This window comes from Lolium perenne, chromosome 4, assembly GCF_019359855.2.
Source record: "Lolium perenne isolate Kyuss_39 chromosome 4, Kyuss_2.0, whole genome shotgun sequence".
Classification (NCBI taxonomy): domain Eukaryota; kingdom Viridiplantae; phylum Streptophyta; class Magnoliopsida; order Poales; family Poaceae; genus Lolium; species Lolium perenne.
This window is the reverse complement of record NC_067247.2, coordinates 15,995,093-16,005,061: the sequence shown is the minus strand read 5'-3', so window position 1 is coordinate 16,005,061 and position 9,969 is coordinate 15,995,093.

Genomic DNA, 9,969 nt, shown 5'->3' with positions numbered 1-9,969 from the left:
GTAGCCTTTGGTACTAGCGTCTATAAACGGATACGAGGTAACAATCACCAAACAATACTTAAGTAGTCTACTTAACCTTAATGGCTCACTCAAGATGATCTAGCATCATCACAATCATCACTCCACTTAATCACTAGGGTTTTTACTTAATTAGGGTTAGGAAAATAATTTCCTCTCATTAACATTACTAAGATTTAATATCCTCAAGTAAGCAAATATGAAGCCATGTAACTAAGGTCATCACCTCATATCACATTACTTGGGAAGATGATTTAAATGAGGTGCTACACCTCATAGATTTAAAATTCTACATTTGAACTAATTTAAATGGGCTAGAAAGGACTACATAGCCATTATTTGATTCTAGCCCATGATCCTCTGAAACAACAATATCATATTTTTGCATAAACAATTAGAGTTTTTGAAATGTGAATTATGAGAGTTGGAATAACCTCAAAATTCATTATGGTTGATTTTTAAAAAATGTTTGAATTTGGAAAAGGTTCTGACTTGTTATTTTTCTTGCCAGTGATCTATAATGATCTAGGGATTGAGACCAGTGGGGTTTGTTAGATCTTTTCATCTACTTTCACAAAAAAATGGAATGAGTCAATTTGGGTTTGTAGATTTGAAGTTATTCAATTTGGAACATGATACTGAAGGAGATATGCCCTAGAGGCAATAATAAAGTGGTTATTATTTATATCTTTGTGTTTATGATAAATGTTTATATATCATGCTATAATTGTATTAACCGAAACATTAGTACATGTGTGATATGTAGACAACAAAGAAGTCCCTAGTATGCCTCTTAAACTAGCTTGTTGATTAATGGATGATTAGTTTCATAATCATGAACATTGGATGTTATTAATAACAAGGTTATATCATTGTATGAATGATGTAATGGACACACCCAATTAAGCATAGCATAAGATCACGTCATTGAGTTATTTGCTATAAGCTTTCGATACATAGTTACCTAGTCCTTATGACCATGAGATCATGTAAATCACTTATACCGGAAAGGTACTTTGATTACACCAAACGCCACTGCGTAAATGGGTGGTTATAAAGGTGGGATTAAGTATCCGGAAAGTATGAGTTGAGGCATATGGATCAACAGTGGGATTTGTCAATCCCGATGACGGATAGATATACTCTGGGCCCTCTCGGTGGAATGTCGTCTAATGTCTTGCAAGCATATGAATAAGTTCATAAGAGACCACATACCACGGTACGAGTAAAGAGTACTTGTCAGGAGACGAGGTTGAACAAGGTATAGAGTGATACCGAAGATCAAACCTCGGACAAGTAAAATATCGCGTGACAAAGGGAATTGGTATCGTATGTGAATGGTTCATTCGATCACTAAAGTCATCGTTGAATATGTGGGAGCCATTATGGATCTCCAGATCCCGCTATTGGTTATTGGTCGGAGTGAGTACTCAACCATGTCCGCATAGTTCACGAACCGTAGGGTGACACACTTAAAGTTGGATGTTGAAATGGTAGAACTTGAATATGGAATGGAGTTCGAATATTTGTTCGGAGTCCCGGATGAGATCCCGGACATCACGAGGAGTTCCGGAATGGTCCGGAGAATAAGATTCATATATAGGATGTCATTTTGTGTGAATAAAATGTCGCGGAAGGTTATATGGAAGGTTCTAGAAGGTTCTAGAAAAGTCCGGAAGAAACCACCAAGGAAGGTGGAGTCCACATGGGACTCCACCTCCATGGCCAGCCAACCCTAGTGGGGGAGGAGTCCCAAGTGGACTCCCCCTTAGGGGGCCGGCCACCCCCCCATAGGGAGTCCTAGCTTGGCTAGGTTTCCCCTCCCTATGGAAGGTTTTTGGTTCGGGTCTTATTCGAAGACTTGGAGACCAACTCTTGGGGATCCACCTATATAATGAGGGGCATAGGGGAGGGGGCCGGCCACACCAAAGCCACAAGTTGGCCGCACCCCCTTGAGGCCGGCCACCCCCTCCCAAACCCTAGCCGCCCCCCCTCTCCTCCATAGCTCCCGCGTGCTTTAGCGAAGCTCCGCCGGAGTTCTCCACCGCCACCGACACCACGCCGTCGTGCTGTCGGATTCAAGAGGAGCTACTACTTCCGCTGCCCGCTGGAACGGGAGGTGGACGTCGTCTTCATCAACAACCGAACGTGTGACCGAGTACGGAGGTGCTGCCCGTTCGTGGCGCCGGAACCGATCGTGATCAAGATCTTCTACGCGCTTTTGCAAGCGGCAAGTGAACGTCTACTGCAGCAACAAGAGCCTCATCTTGTAGGCTTTGGAATCTCTTCAAGGGTGAGACTCGATACCCCATCGTTGCTACCGTCTTCTAGATTGCATCTTGGCTTGGATTGCGTGTTCGCGGTAGGAATTTTTTTGTTTTCTTTGCAACGTTATCCTACAGTGGTATCAGAGCCGTGTCTATGCATAGATGGTTGCACGAGTAGAACACAATGGTTTTGTGGGCGTTGATGCTCTTGTTATCTTTAGTTGAGTACTTTGCATCTTTGTGGCATAGTGGGATGAAGCGGCCCGGACTAACTTTACATGACCGCGTTCATGAGACTTGTTCCTCGTTCGACATGCAACTTGTATTGCATAAGAGGCTTTGCGGGTGTCTGTCTCTCCTACTATAGTGAAGATTCAACTTACTCTTCTATTGACAACACTAGTATCACCGTTGTGGTTCATGTTCGTAGGTAGATTAGATCTCTCTCGAAAACCCTAAACCACGTAAAATATGCAAACCAAATTAGAGACGTCTAACTTGTTTTTGCAGGGTTTGGTGATGTGATATGGCCATAATGTGATGATGAATATGTATGAGATGATCATTATTGTATTGTGGCAACCGGCAGGAGCCTTATGGTTGTCTTTAAATTTCATGTTGAGTAGTATTTCAAAGTAGTTGCAATAGTTGCTACATGAGGTGAACAACCATGAAGATGGTGCCATGAACCTTGACGCTACGCCGACGATGATGGAGACCATGCCCGTTGATGATAGAGATCATGTCCGTGCTTTGGAGATGAAGATCGAAGGCACAAAGACAAAAGGGCCATATCATATCACATATAAACTGCATGTGATGTTAATCCTTTATGCATCTTATTTTGCTTAGATCGCGACGGTAGCATTATAAGATGATCCCTCACATTAATATCAAGATAATAAAGTGTTCTCCCCTCGTATGCACCGTTGCACAGTTCGTCGTTTCGAAGCATCTCGTGATGATCGGATGTGATAGACTCAACGTTCACATACAACGGGTGTAAGCCATGTTGCACACGCGGAATACTTGGGTTTGCTTGACGAGCCTAGCATGTACAGACATGGCCTCGGGACAACGGAAACCGAAAGGTTGAACACGAGTCATATGGATGATATGATCAACATGTTGATGTTCACCATTGAAGCTACATCATCTCACGTGATGATCGGTTTTGGTGTAGTGGATGTGGATCGTGTACCACTTAACAACTATGAGGGATGTTGTATTAAGTGGGAGTTCATTAGTAATAAGATTAGAACATGAACTAATTATCATAAACATAGTCTGAGTAGTATTTTAAATTAATTTTGTAGTATTGGCATCCGTTTTCTACCATGCGCTAGTCTTGTTATTGAGATAGAAATACTGTTAAAATCTGACAAGAAACTTTAAGGATTGGTACCGTATTGTTAAAGAATCAAGAATTGATTAAGTCCTATTGCAAACTTTTAGTAAACCTCACATTGTTGATTCAAAGAGCTATGGTTTCAATTAGTACCTAAAGTTATCTTGTCTCCATGAAACTTGAAAGTTCAAATATGTTTGAAAAGTAAAGAGCTGAAAATTTAGTTTTCAGAAATAATCAAGGTATGAGATATATGTGATATCTAAGACCTTATTGCAAGATGATAGAATATAATTTGGTGAGACTACATAAACTCATAAGTTTTATGGGAATGTATGAAGGTTGAAGACGCCAGGCGTCACAATCCTCCAACTATTGGGGCACTAACGATATTCGCATATCCATGAAGTTATCATCCTTAGTATGCACCGTTGCTAAGACTCGTCGTATCGAAGCATCACGTGATGATCGGGTGTGATAGATTCTACGTGTGCATACAACGGGTGCAAGCCAGATTTGCACATGCGAATACCAAGGTTAAAACTTTATGAGCCTAGCATGTACAGACATGGTCTCAGAAAGTCATCAAGATACAATGGATAAAATTATGAGTGAAATTGTTCATCATATTACAAGGTTACTAATAGTGAAATCCGGAACACTTATCATATGATGATCAACTTCAAAGTAAGAACCTCAAGGTTATTGGTATTTGACCAACAAACCTAGAAGTTAATGATGTTGAAGTGTTTTCTGAATAATGAGGAAAGCTAAAAGAGAAACTGCAAAAGATATATTGGCAAAAAGAAAACAAAAGACTAGAAAGTCTAGCTCAGGTGTATATAAATGATATACATGTTATGGTTGTATTCCTAGTTAAGTCACACAATGAAATTCTTGGGTATTAGTACCATATTGGTTGGTATGAAGTGTCATACAAAACAACGCAATACAAGAATACAATGGCCTAAGTGACTGACAAGGAATATGATAGGAATACACGTCTGGAACAAAAATAAAGTGTTATTGTGTTCGTCATTGGCATTCTATCTAGCCCTTAGAATTTATAATAAAGAACTTAATAATTGTTATTTTGCTCTGGTCAAATGAAAACAATGAGTTGTTCAAATTATGACATTACTCCATGTACGATGGATAAGTTATTATAAATCTTAATGGTGAAACACACATACATAAAACTGACGCTAAAATGCCATAAGGCAAATGATTTGAATTCCGCTTATTTGTGGAACCGCCATTTAGGTCAGGTTAGAAAGGAACGCATGAAGAAACTCCATGCAAATGGATTTTGGAGTCATTTGATTTTTGAATCATTTGGCGCTTGCAAATCTTTTCTAAAGAGAATGATTAAAATACCGTTCATAGGCCAAAAGTTGAACGGGCAACTAACTTAGTGGAAAAATACATGATGTATGTTGTTCACTGGGCATAGTTGTGTGCGGGAGATTCTTCTACTTCATGAAAACTTTCAACAATGAATTGAGTATATATATGTGGATATATTCAATAAGGAAGAAGTTTGAAACATTTGAATGGATTCAAATAAATTTCAGCATGAAGTGGAAATCATCGTAATAGAAAAGTCAAATATCTATGATTGGATCATGGTAGAAATATTTGAATTACGAGTTTTAGCAAACATCTAAGAGAGTTATGAAATTGTTCTACTACTCACATTTTTTGGATTATCATAATGATGATATAGTATCCGAGATATGTATCCAAACCTTGTTGGATTAATGATGAGATAAAATATTATGATGCCATTATATTTTTGTGGATTATGCTTTAGTGACTACCGCTTTTACACTGAATAGAGCATCATCATGATCCGTTGAAATGACACCATACAAGTTATGGTATGGGTATAAACCCTAATAGTCTTTCTTTAAATTTTGGTCTAAGAGTTTACAACCAAAATCGGATGAATGTCTTTGTTGGTTATCCCAGAGATTTAATTGAGAATTCTTCCCACGAGACAAAGACAAAAGTGTTTGTCAATGTTTCTTATTTCCGAGAAATTGTTTCGAGTGAAGTATTTGAGTGGGAGGACAATATAATTTGATAAGGTTTATGAACCTGAGCATAATGATCAGAGTAGCGCAACATCGGAATTGGTTTCGGAAGCGGCCACGACGATCATGGCTCTCATGACTACAAAGAGTTTTAGCCATGGAGATCGAAGTACATATTGAACCTTGTAGGTATGGTTTGCTTTGTGATCAAATAAATGATTTGTGGACAAAGGATTGATTTTGAACAATGATAAACCAACTACAAAACAAAGAAGTTATGATGGGCCCTGACTCCGTTAAAATGGCCATGCGCCATGAAATCCAAGATAGATGAATACTTTTTGAAAGTAAATGGATCTATAAAATTGATGGACTTGGATGGAATATCCTTGAAGAAGCTTGACTTGTCGAAAAATTGTTTACGACAAAGTTCAAAGAGTTGACTATAATAAGATTAGATCTTCCGTAGCAATGCTTATAGTCTATGTGGATTATTCTAGTAATCACTACATATTTGTTTTATGAGATATGTTAGTAGGATGGAAAAATACATTACTTATCAGAAGTGTGTACTAAAGGTGTATACAAGATACAACCAAGAGTTTTGCTGATCCATGGAATACTAGATAGGTATACAAACTTCAATTGGATGAAGTGAGTATCGCGGAGTTGGAATCTTCACCAGATGAAATAGTCAAAGAGTTTTTGATTTCATCAAAGACGATGAAGAGGCTTGCATTTGCAAGAAATTAAGTGGGAGCGCTGAGACATATTTATAATACTTTATGTAGATGACATATAGTTGGTTATAAATGATGTAATTATATACTTGATTAAAAGGTTTCATTGAGAAATTAATTTCAATGAAAGGATATGGACTGAAACATATTTAGTGTCAAGATCTATGAAGATAGATTGAAACACATAATAAGTTTAAGTCAAAGTACATAGAATGGATATTGAAGTAGTTCAATATAGAAATATTAAGAAGATGTTCTTGTCATGTGAAGTTTTTAACAAGACTTGAGTGTGTCTGACACTCAATGAGTAAAAACACATGAGTGATTATAGATCACGAATAATATGTACACAATCAGATGTCATGTGCTATAAAGTGTTATGAGCATATACCAGAATGATTCATATGATGATCATTGGACGACAGTAAGAATATCCTTGAGTACTTTAGAAGAACTAAGGATATATATATATATATAGTTTTGTATGAGGAAATGACAAACAAATCGCTGTAAGGTGTTACACCGATATTGGTTTTGTCACATATAAAATATAATTTCAATCTCAAATTAGACTAAGTGTTGTTTAAAAGGTAGCACAATGAGCTAGAAGTTGTTTATGCTAAATTTAGAAGAGTTCTAAATGTTGCGACGGATTCTACAAAAGAAGGCAGAGTATGTCATTGTTTTGACAATGACAAAGGATGTTAAGTCAAGAGGTTCTTTGAGAACTTGGTGTAGTTCCGACAGAGTCAGAACTTTGAAACTATATTGTGTGTGACAATATTAGTGACATATTTCAGACCGCGGAATTAAGGTTCCACCAGAAGACCAAACATATTTAATACCGACTCATTTGGAAATGAGTGATGCGTTGAGACGCAAATGAATTACAAAATACATACGTTTCTGAGCGTGTCAGATCCGTTGACTAAAACCTCTCCCGTGAGCAATACATGATAAAGCACCAGAAGGCCAAGGTGTTATATCTTTACAAATGTAAACTAGATTATTGACTCTAGTGCAAGTGGGAGACTGAAGGAGATATGCCCTAGAGGCAATAATAAAGTGGTTATTATTTATATCTTTGTGTTTATGATAAATGTTTATATATCATGCTATAATTGTATTAACCGAAACATTAGTACATGTGTGATATGTAGACAACAAAGAAGTCCCTAGTATGCCTCTTAAACTAGCTTGTTGATTAATGGATGATTAGTTTCATAATCATGAACATTGGATGTTATTAATAACAAGGTTATATCATTGTATGAATGATGTAATGGACACACCCAATTAAGCATAGCATAAGATCACGTCATTGAGTTATTTGCTATAAGCTTTCGATACATAGTTACCTAGTCCTTATGACCATGAGATCATGTAAATCACTTATACCGGAAAGGTACTTTGATTACACCAAACGCCACTGCGTAAATGGGTGGTTATAAAGGTGGGATTAAGTATCCGGAAAGTATGAGTTGAGGCATATGGATCAACAGTGGGATTTGTCAATCCCGATGACGGATAGATATACTCTGGGCCCTCTCGGTGGAATGTCATCTAATGTCTTGCAAGCATATGAATAAGTTCATAAGAGACCACATACCACGGTACGAGTAAAGAGTACTTGTCAGGAGACGAGGTTGAACAAGGTATAGAGTGATACCGAAGATCAAACCTCGGACAAGTAAAATATCGCGTGACAAAGGGAATTGGTATCGTATGTGAATGGTTCATTCGATCACTAAAGTCATCGTTGAATATGTGGGAGCCATTATGGATCTCCAGATCCCGCTATTGGTTATTGGTCGGAGTGAGTACTCAACCATGTCCGCATAGTTCACGAACCGTAGGGTGACACACTTAAAGTTGGATGTTGAAATGGTAGAACTTGAATATGGAATGGAGTTCGAATATTTGTTCGGAGTCCCGGATGAGATCCCGGACATCACGAGGAGTTCCGGAATGGTCCGGAGAATAAGATTCATATATAGGATGTCATTTTATGTGAATAAAATGTCGCGGAAGGTTATATGGAAGGTTCTAGAAGGTTCTAGAAAAGTCCGGAAGAAACCACCAAGGAAGGTGGAGTCCACATGGGACTCCACCTCCATGGCCAGCCAACCCTAGTGGGGGAGGAGTCCCAAGTGGACTCCCCCTTAGGGGGCCGGCCACCCCCCCATAGGGAGTCCTAGCTTGGCTAGGTTTCCCCTCCCTATGGAAGGTTTTTGGTTCGGGTCTTATTCGAAGACTTGGAGACCAACTCTTGGGGATCCACCTATATAATGAGGGGCATAGGGGAGGGGGCCGGCCACACCAAAGCCACAAGTTGGCCGCACCCCCTTGAGGCCGGCCACCCCCTCCCAAACCCTAGCCGCCCCCCTCTCCTCCATAGCTCCCGCGTGCTTTAGCGAAGCTCCGCCGGAGTTCTCCACCGCCACCGACACCACGCCGTCGTGCTGTCGGATTCAAGAGGAGCTACTACTTCCGCTGCCCGCTGGAACGGGAGGTGGACGTCGTCTTCATCAACAACCGAACGTGTGACCGAGTACGGAGGTGCTGCCCGTTCGTGGCGCCGGAACCGATCGTGATCAAGATCTTCTACGCGCTTTTGCAAGCGGCAAGTGAACGTCTACCGCAGCAACAAGAGCCTCATCTTGTAGGCTTTGGAATCTCTTCAAGGGTGAGACTCGATACCCCATCATTGCTACCGTCTTCTAGATTGCATCTTGGCTTGGATTGCGTGTTCGCGGTAGGAAATTTTTTGTTTTCTTTGCAACGTTATCCTACAGATACGTCTCAAACGTATCTATAATTTCTTATGTTCCATGCTAGTTTGATGACAATACTCACATGTTTTATATACACTATATATAACTTTTATGCATTTTCTGGCACTAACCTATTAACAAGATGCCGAAGCGGCAGTTCCTATTTTCTGCTGTTTTTGGTTTCAGAAATCCTACACAGGAAATATTCTCGGAATTGGACGAAACAAACGCCCACGGTCTTATTTTCCACGGATCCTTCCAGAAGTCCGAAGAGGAGACGAAGAGGAGCGTCGAGGCGGCCACACCCTAGGGGGGTGCGTCCCCACCCCTGGCCACGCCGCCCTATGGGGTGGGCCCCTCGAGCGTCCCCCGACTCTGCCCCTTCGCCTATATATTCTCTCCGTCGCGAAAACCCTATTACCGAGAGCCACGATACGAGAAAAGTTCCAGAGACGCCGCCGCCGCCAATCCCATCTCGGGGGATTCAGGAGATTGCCTCTGGCACCCTGCCGGAGAGGGGAATCATCACCCGGATGACTCTACATCACCATGCCTGCCTCCGGACTGATGCGTGAGTAGTTCATCCTTGGACTATGGGTCCATAGCAGTAGCTAGGTGGTTGTCTTCTCCTCTTGTGCTATCATGTTTAGATCTTGTGAGCTGCCTATCATGATCAAGATCATCTATTTTTAATGCTACATGTTGTGTTTGTTGGGATCCGATGAATATGGAATACTATGTCAAGTTGATTATTGATCTATCATATATGTGTTGTTTATGATCTTG